Source organism: Lepidochelys olivacea (assembly GCF_965140295.1).
Source record: "Lepidochelys olivacea isolate rLepOli2 genome assembly, chromosome: 4".
NCBI lineage: Eukaryota > Metazoa > Chordata > Testudines > Cheloniidae > Lepidochelys > Lepidochelys olivacea.
This window is the reverse complement of record NC_140414.1, coordinates 45876290-45891185: the sequence shown is the minus strand read 5'-3', so window position 1 is coordinate 45891185 and position 14896 is coordinate 45876290. Positions and strand designations below refer to the sequence as shown.

At 44.1% G+C, this 14896-nt stretch overlaps 1 protein-coding gene and 1 long non-coding RNA gene across 5 annotated transcripts in view; one reads left to right on the top strand and one right to left on the bottom strand.

Moving 5' to 3' along the window:
* PRDM5 (PR/SET domain 5) overlaps positions 1–14896 on the top strand; it is a 135087-nt gene that overhangs the window by 106124 nt on the left and 14067 nt on the right. The gene's annotated exons all lie outside the window — the stretch shown is intronic.
* LOC311519941 overlaps positions 9895–14896 on the bottom strand; it is a 202270-nt gene continuing 197268 nt past the window's right edge. The window contains exons 3-5 of one of the 2 annotated variants that reach the window (XR_014711423.1): positions 11997–12096; positions 11032–11146; positions 9895–10339 (exon numbers count right to left, since the gene is read on the bottom strand). This is a non-coding gene — a long non-coding RNA (uncharacterized lncRNA). Of the gene's footprint in view, positions 10340–11031; positions 11147–11996; positions 12097–13807; positions 13979–14896 lie in introns of those variants that run through there. The other variant, XR_014711424.1, reaches the window with a different exon arrangement.

The window sequence follows — 14896 nt, the reverse complement described above, 5'->3', positions numbered from 1 at the left end:
TGACTATTATTAAATGTAACCATATATGTGTACTCAAAAGCCATCATTGTGTTGAATCAGCATTTTCATTTCTTTTTAAAACATTTTTAATATATTAAGTTCCAGATTGTACATGGCAATAATGGAAAATAGAAAGAAGAGAAGGGCACTCCTAAATGCTGTTTCATCACTTGTATTAAATATTATATATATAATATTTGCCCATTGAAAACATAACAATGAGACGTGTTACTTTTGCAGTTCGTTTTAAATCTAATTACTAGTGGTTTGAATACTGCTGACTATAATGTTAAGAATACAGAGAGAAATTACAGTATAATGTGTGTTATGTTTCACTCTGTTACCTCTGTAGGTTCCTGAAGTTAGGTATCTAAATCAATGTTGAGGCACACTAAACAAGTGGCATGGTTTTCAGGAGTTCTCCCATTGAATGAATGCAAGAATAGGTGCAAGCACCTCTGCAAATCAAGCCAGTTATTTAGGTGCCTAACTTTATTTACCAAAATTTGACATTTTTAGCCTGTATAATTATTAGACAATGACCAGGCAGGGGACTGCTGATGCAGAAGATTGCTAATGAGGCCATCTAGTTTTTCACATTTAGGCCACCACATTTGATACTGCCTTTGGTAGCTTTAGTTTAGAGGCTAAGACTCAGGGCTTGTTTGCAGAAAGTGTGTGTGTGTGTGTGTGTGTGTGTGAGAGAGAGAGAGGTTTGTTTTTCTTCTCTCTCTCTCTCTCTCTCTCTAACATTTAATTAATCTGGAGTTTTATTACTGACTTCAGTGGGAAGAAGTTCAAGCCATGAATGAGCATGGAGGCTAAGTAAACTCCCGCTGAGGAATTCCCTCCAAATCAGAGTTGCATTTTATTGGCAGGACAATGTGGGAAGGGCTATCTCCAGGGCTCTCATTTGGCAGAGAACTCAAGGTGATTCGCTTGGCCTGCCAGGTGTTTCTTCCTTATCTGTCAGGCAAGGCTGTGCAGGTTCTCACAGACAATATGGCCTCAGTGTTCTGTATCAACAAACAAGGATTAGCTTGCTCCTCGGCTCTGTCTTAGGAGGCGCTACAGGTTTGGGAATTCTGGTCCAACATGCAGTTCGTCTCAAAGTATCGCACCTTTCAGGGGACTGGAATACACTGGCATATCACCTCAGCAGGTCCTTTTCCTCTCGCCATGAGTGGTCCCTCCACCTGGAAGTGATCAGCAACATCTTCCAGAGGTGGGGGACTCCCCAACTGGACTTGTTCGCCACGAGGCACAACAGGACTGGTCTTTCTCCCTCCTGGTCATTGCTACAATTCATCTTGGACTATCTACTCCACCTATAGTATCGAGACCTGGCTCTTTTGTCAGTTAAAGGCCACCTCGGCCTTCCATCCTTCAGTGCATGGTAGATCAGTCTTCTCCCACAAGATGGCAATCAGTTTCCTGAAAGGACTGGAGAGGCTCTACCTGCAAGTTGCAATAGGGTCCCCCTCTGGGACATGAACCTGGTGGTGATGAGACTCACTGGTCTGCTCTTCGAGGTGCTGGCTTCCTGTTCTCTGCTGCTTCTCTTGTGGAAAAGTTCCTTTCTGGTGGTGATCACTTTGATAAGAAGGGTCTCTGAGATTAGGGTATTGCCATCAGAATCCCCTTAAACAATGTTCTACAAGGACAATATACAGCTGTGCCCCTTCCAGGTTTCTTACCAAAGGTTCTGTCACAGTTCCACACTAAGGAGAACATCTTTCTACCGGTCTTCTTTCCAAAGCCTCATAAGACCCAACAAGTACTGGCTGCATACCTTGGACGTTAGGCTGATCGTCACCTTCTACTTCAAAAGAATTAAATCTTTTTACAAGTTGACACCGCCCTTTTAGCGGTAGCAGACAGAATGAAAGGTCTGCCGGTCTCGTCCCAGAGAACGTTGTCTTGGATACCCACATACATCAGGTTCTGCTCTGAGCAGGCAAAGCACCACCTCTGACAATCGTGAAGGCCCATACCACGAGGTCGTAGGCTTCACCAGTGGCCTTCCTTGTGCAGGTTCTGATCCTGGACATTTGCAGAACTGCTACTTGGTCTTCGATTCACACCTTCGCCTCCCACTACGCCCATTACACAGCAGGCTCGGGACGATGCCAGCTTCGTGTTGCAGACTGCACGTCTGTGAACTCTGAGTCCATCTTTGGAATACTGTTTTGGGAATTACCTAGCATGGAGCGGACATGAGCAAGCACTCGAAGAAAAAATGGCTACCTACCTTTTGTAACTGTTGTTCTTCAAGATGTGTTGCTCATGCCCCGCACTCCTACCCCTCTGTCAGAGTTGCCAGCAAGAAGGAACTGAGAGTGTGGGGGGCTGTCAGTGCCCCTTTATACCCATGCATAAACGCAGGGCTCAGGGGATGCTAGGACTAGCCCTACAGATACTACTAAGAGAAAAATCTCCAGTAGCTGTATGCATGGGCGCGTGCACACCTAGCTTGGAATGGGCATAAGCAACGCATCCAAAAGAACAACAGTTACGAAAGGCAGGTAACCGTTTTTTCTGTTTATATTTTCCCATTGGTGAGACATGAGTGAGTCCCAAACATCTGTCCTCTTGAAGATGATGCTCTTGCTAGTGCCGTAGTTGCTGTATGTGAAATCACTTTGTTTGCATACAGGAGATAGAAGGTATGAATCCCACAGGGCCTACATTTTCCTTTAGTTTCTGGAGTTGACTGATGATTTTTTTCCAAGTAGAGGGAAAATATATTTTGATGTAGGTGCTGCTCCTCTTTTAGGGATAGATCAACATCTGTTCACATTTGGTCATGATTGGTTAAGTAAAGCCTCTTTTCACTAAATCCCAAGGACAGAAATTATTTCAGGCTATACAGAACTTCTTTGCAGTAGATTACCATAAACAGGCAGAAATACTGTGAAATACAAGAAGTGAATGTGATAATAAAACCAAGCTACAGTATATACTAGAGCTGGTCAGGGGTGGGTGAGTGGGTGGGGAGTGTATGTGTGTGAAATTTCAACATGAATTTTTTTTTTCATTTTTATCAAATGTTCTTTGAAAATGTTCAGGTTTTTGTTGAAAACTGAAAATTTTCACATTTCAGTTACTGAAAACCCAAAAATGTTTTTGGTTTGCAATTGTGACCAAAAAAAATTTGAATAAAAACGGACATGTATTGTGAAAATGTCTGTTTTGCTAAAAAAGCCATATTCCATTGAATACTTGTTCAATGGAAAATTTTCAATCAGGTCTATTACATACACAATACAGTACAAGTAAAATGAAAGATCGATTTCTCCTGCTAAATTCTGACAGCAGCAGATACTATTATTAATTTAATAGTAGAAAATGTGGTATTCATAATGTAATGTTCTCTTGTCTATGAATCTTACAATAACTTAAATCACAAACCCTTAATATTTCTGTCTGGCCATTCCAAGCGTTAGGAATTCCTATCAGTGTTTGATCTAAGTGCCTATTTCCTGAATAAATTTTACACTGATAATTGTATATGTGTTGGACACTTTAAATAGACCTCTGTCTGTGAAGGAGACACTTGCTCTGATTTCTAAGCAATCTCCAATGGTTGAAAAGACATTTTATTAGCTCTTTCAGATTTTTCATGTTAGTACAAAACTTGACCTCATTAACTCATACCATCTGTGATCTAGGTGACTTATTCTCTCTTCTCAACAGGGGTTGTTACGTTGGTGGAGGGGACCTAACAAAATATTGCCAATGTTTTTGAGACATTAATCAATTTAATGCTTTCTGTAAGTCTGAAATGTAACTGTATAAAAATCAGCTAGATAAGCAGCAGACATGATTCTGCCTTTACCCTGTCTCCCCCTCAAATCCTTCATCAAGAGTAGAGTTGGTCCTTTAAGAAAAATAGATAAATACATTGTGTTACCATCTGATTAGTAGTAAAATTATCCTTAGCTTCTTTTTATGTGTTTAAAAAACAAAACAAAACCAAAAAACACCCTGTCACTGCCACTGGAATCCACAGAGGCTCAAAGGTCTGTTACCACAGCTGCTAAACCAATAGGTTTGCTTGTAAAGAACTACCCGATAGCCATGTCACGCTGCATCATCTGGTAATGTCTACAAGGGGTTTCTAGATCAAGCAGAGGTAGATTGTAAGATTTTCATTGGTGGTCTGCTTAACTGTGAAGTAGTTTGATGATAGTTGTTCTGTTACGATAGATTACACGTTATTAAATACATCTTTGAATGCAGATAGTATCTCATGCAGACAGCTCATGGTGTTTTACCAACAAGGGAAAAGATAACACCTTAGTTTAATAATAAAGCATTTTTTAAAAAAATCAGAACATACTATTTAAAGACTACCCTATCACAAAATTGATTTTTTTTAAAAAAAATATAGTCACTTTCATAAAGTCCAGGCTCATAGTTTTTTCTCTAACTGTGTTTCTTCCATTGTGAGTTAATATGCATTTTTGCAAAAGCATAACTGTACACCACATTTGCACAGAACTTTAGAGATGATCAGGATTACACCAGCCACATATCATCAAACAACTACAACCCATGCTCGATGGGTACCACACTCTGGAAAAAAGAAATCATCCCTGAACCCCCTTTTCTGGCCTTCAAACAACCCCCCAGCCTCTCCAAGCTCATAATCAGAAGGAAGCTCTCCACAGACCAGGACACACCAACTCAAAGTGGAACCAGACCCTGCCAGAACAACAGATGCAAAACCTACAGACATATCTCCACTGCTACATAATAAACATCCCCCACAAAACACCTCTCAAGATCCATGGATCCTACAACATGTGGTGTACCTCCATCCGGTGCACTAAATGCCCAATAGCAACTAGGTGGGTGAAACCAGACAAACGCTATGCTCTGAAATGAACTTAAACAGGAAATGATAAGCTAAAAACCCCAAATCACATGTGTGTGAACGCTTTTCATAAAACAATCGCTCATCTGACCTATCAGCCCTCATCCTCAAAGAAACAACACTTTCAAAAGAGAAGTGAAGGAGCTTAAATTCATAACGCTGGTAGACACTAAAAAACATGGCCTGAATGGATTTGTGGCTTATTACAATGATCTGTTATCCACTAACAACCCTCCAGCTGCTGTCCCCCATCCTCTTTCCTTGCCTCCCTATGACTGGAGGGGTATTAATGGGCCACTTCACCTTGGCCTCTTAAAATATGTGTTAACTACTTACGCTAAGCATTCTGTTAAGATCCTGTATTCAGCAAGTGACACTTTGAGTTAGTTTCCCAGACATGAAGAAGAACTTTGTGTAATCTTGAAAGCTCTCTCTCTCTCCAACAGAAGTTGGTCCAATAAAAGATATTACCTCACCAACTTTGTCTCTCTAATCAGCCACATCTGACAGTCTTACACAGACGTATTGGAACCAAGAATCAAACTGTAACTTTTACCTAACCACATACTGTTTTGCCCCTGGACTTGACCACTTTATATCCTTACGCTGGTCTAAATTACATTAGTGTGTTCAATTTTACTGCACAAAGTTTAGAAAAGTGGAGATTTGGCCTTAAATTGTGGTTTGTGCCTTTCTACAGCCATTTTACATTCAGTTGGCATAGATGTGAATGTTTACACAGGGGAAAAAGGTGACAGAGAATCAGGCTTTGTGTGCACTAATTGGAGAATGTTCTCTTCCCCCTCCCTCTATGCTTCCATGGGCAGGCAATTTAAGGAACGGTGTTTTCAAAAGCACTCAGCTGGTCTAACTCAGCTCCCACTGAAGTCAAGGGAAGGATTGCTATTAACTACAATGGGAGCAGTTAGGCTCTCACATTGCACTTCTGCAGATCCCACCCTAAAACTATAATTCTAATGTATGTGTGGATGGTATACTTAGATGTGTGAACCTGGGCATGTGTGGCCTATACAAGAAAGAGGTGCAAGTGGTGGATGGGGAACTCTGTGTAGAGAGGTTTGGGAGCTGGTGATGATCAGGATTCATAGGCACTGACTCTGTGGGTGCTCTGGGGCTGGAGCACCCCTGGGGAAAAATTAGTGAGTGCTCTGCACCCACTGGCAGCCAAGCTCCCCTCACCTCTGCCCCACCTCCTTCTCCCCTCCCCGAGAGCACTGCGTCCCCGTTCCTCTGCCTACCTCCCAGCATTTCCTGGCCAGCCCCCGCCAGACAGCTGTTTGATGGTGTTAGCAGGCTCCAGTAGGGAGGGGGAGGAGCGGGAATGTGGTGTGCTCAGGGGAAGAGGCGGGGCCAGGGCTGAGATTTGAGGAAGAAGTTACAATAGGGGCAGGGAGGCCGCAGAGTTAGGGTGGGGACTTTGGGGAAAGGGTTGGAATGGAGGCAGGGCAGGGGTGGGAAGAGGCGGGACAGGGGTAGGGCCACATGGAAGGGGTGGAGTGGGGGCAGGTCCAGGGGCAGAGGGAGAGTTGAGCACCCAGGAGAAAGTGGGGAAGTCGGTGCCTATGTCAGGATTAACTGCTGAAGTCAATGGAGATACACTGATATAAAATCAATGTAACTAGAAAGACTAGGTCCTAGATTTCTCTGGTATGGTTTACATGCTGCATATGTTAATTGTACTGCCACCTTGTATATGAAATGTATTTGAATTTCAAGAGGCTTTCTGGAAAAACAAACATCGATCTATCTGAAGAGCTTCTTTACTGAAGAGCTAGTATTTTACATGTTCAGTTTTGCTAAACAATTCCCAGTTCCTATGAGGATTTAGAAAATTATTTGGAGACATTTCATACAAAACCACAGCCATAAACCACACTTGTTTATCAGTGGCCCGGGGTTTGAGATTCTTGTTCACAAGCTTTACCTAAACAACACAATAGGTATTAGCCTGGTAGTTTTACCATCAAAATGGAAGAACAAGCAACCATATATGTTAATTTGTATACGGTATGTATTTTCTGTAAGAAAGACATAAGCACCCATACAAGCAAGTATTTCTAATTTTGTGTATTTTCATCCATCATGGTTGTAAGAGACTGGACACATACATCTATTTGATAAATATGACATAAGGGAGGTAGTTTTAAGTATTCGTGCACAGCTCTGAGCTGTAATCTAATAAAAGACATTAATGCAGTTGCTTAGAAGTCAGGGTCATGACCCATGATTCCTTAATTCAAAGACAAAGAAGATTTGCAATTTTGAGACCAGTAATCTTGAGGCATCTGTCTATCAAATCTATCAGTTTAAAAACTAAATGTCTCTAAGTGTTTACTTTGATAAGGCCAAGATTTTCAAAAACAGGAGCCTAAAGTTAGACTGCTAAATCTCATAGCTAGACATCGACCTGATTTTTGCAAACAAGGCTGAGCCCCCACTTGGGCTCCCATTGGCCTCTTTATGTTTTGTAAGAGGAAAGTTTTAAATCCTGTTTCTTTTAGCACAGATGTTTCTATTTATGCCCAATATACTTGAAACATGTAATACTAAATCACTTTGATGTTAATTACATTGTGATTGTCTCATCTCTAATTTATCTAATCAGTACAAAAAATACATAACTTTGCTGCCATGGTTGTTGTAGCTTGGACTCATGCTGCATTCAGACAATCTGGATTTATAACGCTAGCAATCCTAGACTCAAGTGAAGTCAGATTTGTCATCTTCCCAGCGACCTTCTGTTTGTTAATAGTTAGCAATGTTTTCCTTTGCTTTATGTTCTAAATCTTTCCATCTTTTAATTTCTTCAGTGTCTCCATTGTTCTTTCCAATGACACTTATTTTCTTTCCAACTTTTTACTAGTTTTTAATATATTTTTTTTTCCCTGCAGATTTTCTAGAGGGGAGGTTGCATCAAGCGCCATCTTCTTTTTCCACATTATAAATGTTCTCTTCTCCAAATATGTTTCTTGGAATAGAAACTTGGTTAGTTTTTTTTTTTTCCATAGTGTGATTGGTTTTGTTTTGAAAAAGCAGTTCTTTATACTGTGAGGTCTTCCTCCAAGACAAAAGCTTTTCTTTGACTGCTTGCTCATGTTGATTCCATTCTAGGTGTGCGCGTGCCACATGCACTGTTGTTGGAGACTTTTGCCTTAGTGATATCTGTAGGGTTGGCTGTGGCACCCCCTAGAGTGCCACACTAATGGGTCGGTATATGAGGTGCCACCGGTTCTATGCCCCCTCAGTTCCTTCTGACCGCCTGTGGTGGTTGGTCTGAGCACCTCTCTCCTTTGCCATGCAAGAGGTCAGCCGTTCTTTCCTTTTCGACTTCGTGTTCCAACTGTAAATAGTTTTGTTTATTGTAGATTAGTTAGTAAGTAGCTGTGAAGTACTGTAGTTAGTCAGTTAGGGCATGCCCCAAGCACAGGGTTTTAAGCCCTGCTCTGACTGTTAATGACCCGCACGGCAACTATCTGAAGTGCCTAGGGGAATCCCACATTAAAGAAAAGTAGCGCATCCGTAAGAACTTTCATCCCAGGACACAGAAAGAACGCGACGTTTGTTTGAGAGCCCTCCACATGGAGGCCGCTCTTGACTCCGCCTCAGAGCTGGCCTGGCAAGATGCAACACCCAGCACTTTGGCCTCGGTGTGTAGTGCACCCCTGGCACTGGGCTTTGCCCAGTGCAGACCCGTTCACCAGTGCCCAAGAAGAAGCCAAAGAAGAGAGATCTGGCACCAAGCAAGAAGGACCAAGGGGCATTGGGTAAAGGACCCTGTTCGGAACACCCATCAACGCCGACGCTGCAAGGTGGCACATCCCCAAGGGGACCTCCAACCCCCCTAAGGGATCTGCCACCGACACCAGGGAGCAGTAGGGGAACCCACTGATGGTGAAGTCAATGCGTTCCCAGTTCCCAGAAAGTGAATGACTCTCCCACTGCAGCTGGCACTGCATGCAGCGATGGACCCAGCAAAGGCTCCCTACAAGGTCAAGCCAGCCATGAAAGCCTCCCAGAAGGCGAGTGAATGGCGCTGGTCTCTGGAGCCAAGGCAGAGCCCTTTATCGTTGTGCCCCTGGTCTCCGCATCAGCCTAGGTCACCAGTTCACCACCACAGATCACCAGCACCGTGCTCCCGGTCTCTACCCTCAAGCTGGGCCTCACCCAGAGGGAACCGTTGGTCACTGTATAGTTGGTACCGGTCATCTTCGCGCCGACCCTGTCCGTGCCAACAATCACCATCACCTAGACCATGGGGACGCTCCCCAACACAGTGCAGCTCCCCCTACTCCCGGCATTGGTCTGACTATTTGAGGCACAGGTCACCCATGGCGACAGTTAGCCGCCAAACTCAGGCATCGACGGCCCCACCCTGGTCAGACTGGGCTCCTGAGGTTGCATCCACCTCAGCGGTGCTGGTTATGTCGGACTTGGTGCGCGAAGTGCTAGCCAACGCTGAGGTGTAGGGACAGGTTCCCACTCCGAGACCCCCTTCCCCTGGGGGAGATGATGCTCTGGCCCTCCCCCGATGGTTCAGTTGTTGTCCTCGTCTCCAGATGAGGTTGTGGCGGGGCCCTCCTGTTCTAGCCCAACAGATGACTTTAAGGAGCACCAAGCCCTGCTTCAAAGGGTGGCCACTAACTTCAGCCTAGAAGCAGAAGAGATGGCGGAGCATTCAGACACTTCGGTCAATGTGCTCTCCACATCTACCCACACAAAGGTCGTGTTTCTGGTGCATGAGGGGGTCCTAAAGATTGCCAAAACCCTCTGGCAAACCCCATCCTCAATTCCTCCCACTTCCAAGAAGGCTGATTAAAAAGTATTTCATCCCTGCCAAGGGGTTCGAATATTTTATACACTGACCCGCCCCCAGGGTCATTGGTTGTTGGTAGCCAATGAGAAGAACAAGCCAATGGCATTCTAGTTCCATCCCAAAAATAAGGAGGCCAAGAGACTGTACCTTTTCAGGAAGAGAATTTATTCCATGGCCAGTCTCCAGTTCTGAGTTGCAAACCACCAGACTCTTTTGGGGCGATATAATTTTAACCTTTGGGACTCCCTCCATAAGTTTAAGGACTCCCTCCATGACACAGGAGGTGGCCCAAGAGTTTGGGGCCCTTGTTGAGGAGTGTACTGCAGCGGCTCAATACTCTCTCCAGATGGCCTGGGGTGCAGCCGATTCAACGGCCAGTGTGGTTGCCTCAGCAGTGGTCATGAGGTGCAGTTCCTGGCTTCAGACCTCAGGCCTATCCCAGGAGATGCAGTCCTCAATACAAGATCTCCTGTTTGATGGAGCTGAGCCCTTTGCAGAACAAACGGACGCAAGTCTGTACAGTCTGAAGGACACTCGGGCCACCCTCCGTTCCCTGGGGTTAAATACGCCTCAGTCAGCAAGGAAACAATTCCAGCTGCCCCTGCCGCCAAGGCTTTGGCAGGGATCTACAAGGAGAAGGGACACTAGTTTTAGTCACCGCTGCCCATCCTTCTCCCATTCACCTACGCAGCCTGTTCCAGTGAAACACCACGGGGGCCAGAAGCGGGCGTTTTGAAGGTGCACTTGAGAGTGATGCCCCAGTCAACTGCCTGAATCTGCCCCATATTTTCCTCAGCTGTCTCTATCCCTACCATTCAGCCTGGTTGTGAGTTACCTCGGACTGCTGGGAGTTAGAGACTGTCGCTGGGCCACACCCCCTCCTATCCCTCCTCTTCCCCATCCCTCTTCAGGGACCCTTCTCACGAGCAACTCTTCATTCAGGAGGTAGACAACCTCCTACAGCTGAGGGTGGTGGAGGAGGTCCCTCAGGAAATGAGTGGGAAAGGTTTCTACTCCCACTATTTCCTGATTCCAAAAGCAAAATGGGACCCGAGATCCATTCTGGACCTGCAAGGACTCAACAGGTACCTCAAGAAATTGGAGTTTTGCATGATTTCACTGGCCTCCATCATCCCCTCCCTGGATCCAGATACTGGTACACCGCTGTCGACTTGAAAGACACTTATTTCCATATCTCTATCATCCAGTGACACAGACGATTACTCGGTTTTATGGTGAGCCAGCGCCATTTCCAGTTCACGGCACTTCCCTTTGGCCTCCCCTCAGCCCTGCAGGTATTTACAAAATAGCTGCTTACCTGAGGCATCAGGGGTCCAGGTCTATCCTTATCTCGATGATTGGCTCATCAACTGCAGATTGTGGAATCGAGTGCAGAGCAGTCTTGATCTACCTGCCAGGACCTAGGCCTGTTACTGAACGAAAACAAATCACCCTCATACCAGTGCAACAAATAGAATTTATCATGGCGGTCCTGAACTCCACACAGGCTAGGGCCTTCCTTCTGGAGGCCCGTTTCCGAGCCATGTTAGATGTAATCTCCTGTGTAAGTGGTCATCCACTCACCACCACCCACACTAGCCTAAGGTTTCTAGGACACATGGCTGCCTGTACTTACGTGATCCGTCATGCCCAGCTCCACTTCCAACCACTGCAGACATGGTTGGCATCTGTCTACATCCCCAAAAGGCACAACCTGGTAGTCAAGTTGCTGGACTATACCCCATCATCACTGGCGTATCAGTGTTGCAGGGAGTTCCCTTTGCGTCCTCGTCGCTAACTCTCTGGTTTCCGACACCTTGGACCTGGGCTTGGGAGCCTCCCTGAGCGAGCTCAGTACACAAGGCTGCTGGTCAGGGGTTGACCGCTCCCTCCACATAAATGTCAGGAAGCTCAGGGAGGCTCACCTGGTCTGTCAGGCTTTTCAGTCCCACTTACAAGGCAAAGTGGCTTAAATCCTGACCGACAACACCGCCACAATGTTTTATATCAACAAGCAAGGCAGTGCCAGGTCATCAGCCCTCTGGCAGGAAGCCCTCTGTCTCTGGGACTTCTGTGTGCAGCATGCCATTCATGTTGTGGCAGCGCACTTCCCCAGCACCAGGAACGTATTGGCAGATTGCCTCAGCAGAGCCTTTTCGTCTCGCCATGCATGGTCACGCCATGCTCATTGGCAGGTGACCTGTCCCATGCGCTCGTTCTGGATATCTGCAGGGCCACCACGTAGTCGTCCATTCATATGTTCACGTCTAACTATGTGCTTACCCAGTAAGCCCGAGACGACGCTGGCTTCGGTAGAGCAGTATTACAAGCTGTACATCTGTGAACTCCGAGTCCACTTCCAGGGATAATATTTGAGAGTCACCTAGAATGGAATTGACATGAGCAAGTACTCAAAAAAGAAAAAACCGGTTACCTACCTTTCATAACTGTTGTTCTTTGAGATGTGTTGCTTGTCTCCATCCCATTACCTGCCTTCCTGCCCCTCTGTCAGAGTTGCTGGCAAGAAACAACTGAGAGGGCATATGGCCGGCACCATCTGATATACAATCAAGAGGGCACCACGGCTGACCCTACGGATACTGCTAAGGCAAGAGTCTCCAACAACTGTGCACGTGGGCGTGTGCAAACTTAGAATGGAATGGATATGAGCACCCATCTTGAAGAACAACAATTACGAAATGGTTTTCTCCTTTGCAGAGAAATTAAAGGCTACAATTCTATTCTGATTTACACATGCAACCCCACTGATGTCTCTATAAAAGGGGTGTGTGTGGAAGATAGGGAACTGAGGGGAGAGAGAGAGGTACAGGGGTTTGTGTAAAGCAGGAGTAAGTCTCCTGATGTGGATTTATACTGATTTAAAACTGATCTAAGAAAGAAGATTAGAACTGTGATATCTTTAGTATGTTTCCTGTACTACGTATGTGAATTGAAATTTATATGTATAAAAGAGTGCAAGGTAGCCCCTCTGCAGTCAGCCAGGACTTCTCAAGGGGTAATATGAATAGGAGCCTAAGTAAATTAATATAATATAAAAAGAGTAAACAGAAAGCTCCTTATGGTTGTGAGTTCAGCCCATTGCTATGTCCCCTGTGTGTGGAGTCCTAACTTCCAGCGAAATTCTTGCCCTTTTCTCCCCCAAACTGCCCAGCCACTCCTATTGCCCTTGAGCACCTGTAAAATGGGCAGGACAAGCTGTGATAGCATCAACACTCCACTGACTGGGAACTAGGTAGGTTCCCTGCCCTGACAGAGAGGCAACAAGTAAAGCAGGTAGAATTTACACTATTTAAGGAATTTACACTATTTAAGAATTTAAGAATGTTTTGGCACATCAGTGATTGCCATTGGGTATTTATAGGCCACAGAGATATATAGACTGTTTACTGTGTTTTATTTTGAGTTTCTGTGGAATAACCTACATGGAGCACAGAATTCATTTTCAGAGAGTTTACAGAAAATGTGGTTTCCATTAACCACAATACAAAACCAATTAAGGGCGTGTTATGGAAACCTGCTTTTCATATGGTTTATCCATAAGCTTCCCCGAAAATTACAGGACCTAGTCTGTGAAGTCGCTACTCAGTCCGGCAAAATTCCCATTGACGTAAGAACTTCAGGACTGGACACGCTTTTTTTTTTTTTTTTTTTTTTTAAAGCTCATTGTTTGTGAGGAAATGGGTATGTTTTCTTGTATGTTGAAAATCATGCAAGCCACAAAAGTAAGATAATGATTTAAAAAAGCCACAAAGCATATAAACTATGTGTGAAAGCACTATCCTTCACAGCGCACTTATCTAGTCACTGGTTGCACAGACTGAGCTACTAGCAGGATTTGTGCTGTATACCACATTGTGATTTGTTTTCTCTCTCAGTTTATGTGCACTGAAAATTAAAATCCTGGAGAAATATTTCTCAGTAAGGGCAAAACTTGTTACATGCTTGAAGTTAAGCATGTGCTCTGGTGCTTTGCTGGTTGGGGCCAGACTGCACAGCACCTGACGGGAATACACTATACAAATAAGCCATCTATTCCCTGCATACTAGAGGTAGGGATTCAACAGTTGGAGGGGCTTCAGTACTTCTGTGACTCCATCACCTAAGTTTGGAGGACTGATTCTTCTCCTTACTTCCCTGGATCTGAGTGTATCTCCCAAAATGAACTAATGCTGTATGATTTGTTAAACCAAACTGCAACACTTTCTCCTCCTTAGCTGCCAGTAACAGGAATTACATTCTCCACTCTGAAAAATATTTGGACAGAAACATTATCTAAATCTCTATGAACTGTACAGCAGTTATGTTACTTACAGCATTAGTAGTTTCAAACTCCCTCTGGGCACACTACAGACTGCTAAGCAGGCTGATTTATTCTCCTGGACTCCATTTATTTTTTAAATAGTTGTACTTAGTTTTAAAATTCAGTGTAAGTTCCTAAATAAATGCCATGTGCTATATAAATATACATTTATCTCTATGTACTTATGTGAGGGAAGATGTCTATTTAGGTCTAGGTATTGTTTTTTTTAGAGGGGAGAACAGATGTGTGTGTTTGTGCCCGCATATACAAAGACTGTAAGCTCCAGAGACCGTGCAAAACTGCATGATAAAGGATTGAAAAAATGTGGGGAATTTGCCATTTTATTTCAGGAAAAAAGTGTATCCTTTGGCTATACTTCAATAAGCTCTATTTTTTCATTAAATACCAATACTACACTATGATTTTTTGGAGTTGTTTTTAAAAAGATGCAAAGATTTGTTGCATAGTTTTCAAATTGAAACTAAATTCTTGTTGTTCTTCCACCACAATGCATTTTAACCATGGATGAGTCTCACGGGACAAAAAAAAAAAAAAAAAGCATTGCAGAACAGGCTTATGTCAGAACAACTCTACCTTCTCTCACTAGGCTATTTAAACATTTAAAGTGACAGATCTTTAACATGTTTCTTCAATGCTCTTTAAGGACAAATTCCATGCTTGATGATGTGGGCCAGCACAATATATCACTTTTAACCCTAAACAGCAGCTACACAGGGACTGTAGGCAGAGCAGTCACCCTGGATGCTTGTGTCAAAATCAGATCCCGACTCAGTTGTTGTGTAGATGCGTCATCGTAACATAGTTGTTTAAGTACAAACAAAAGATAAACCAAAAGTCTCAT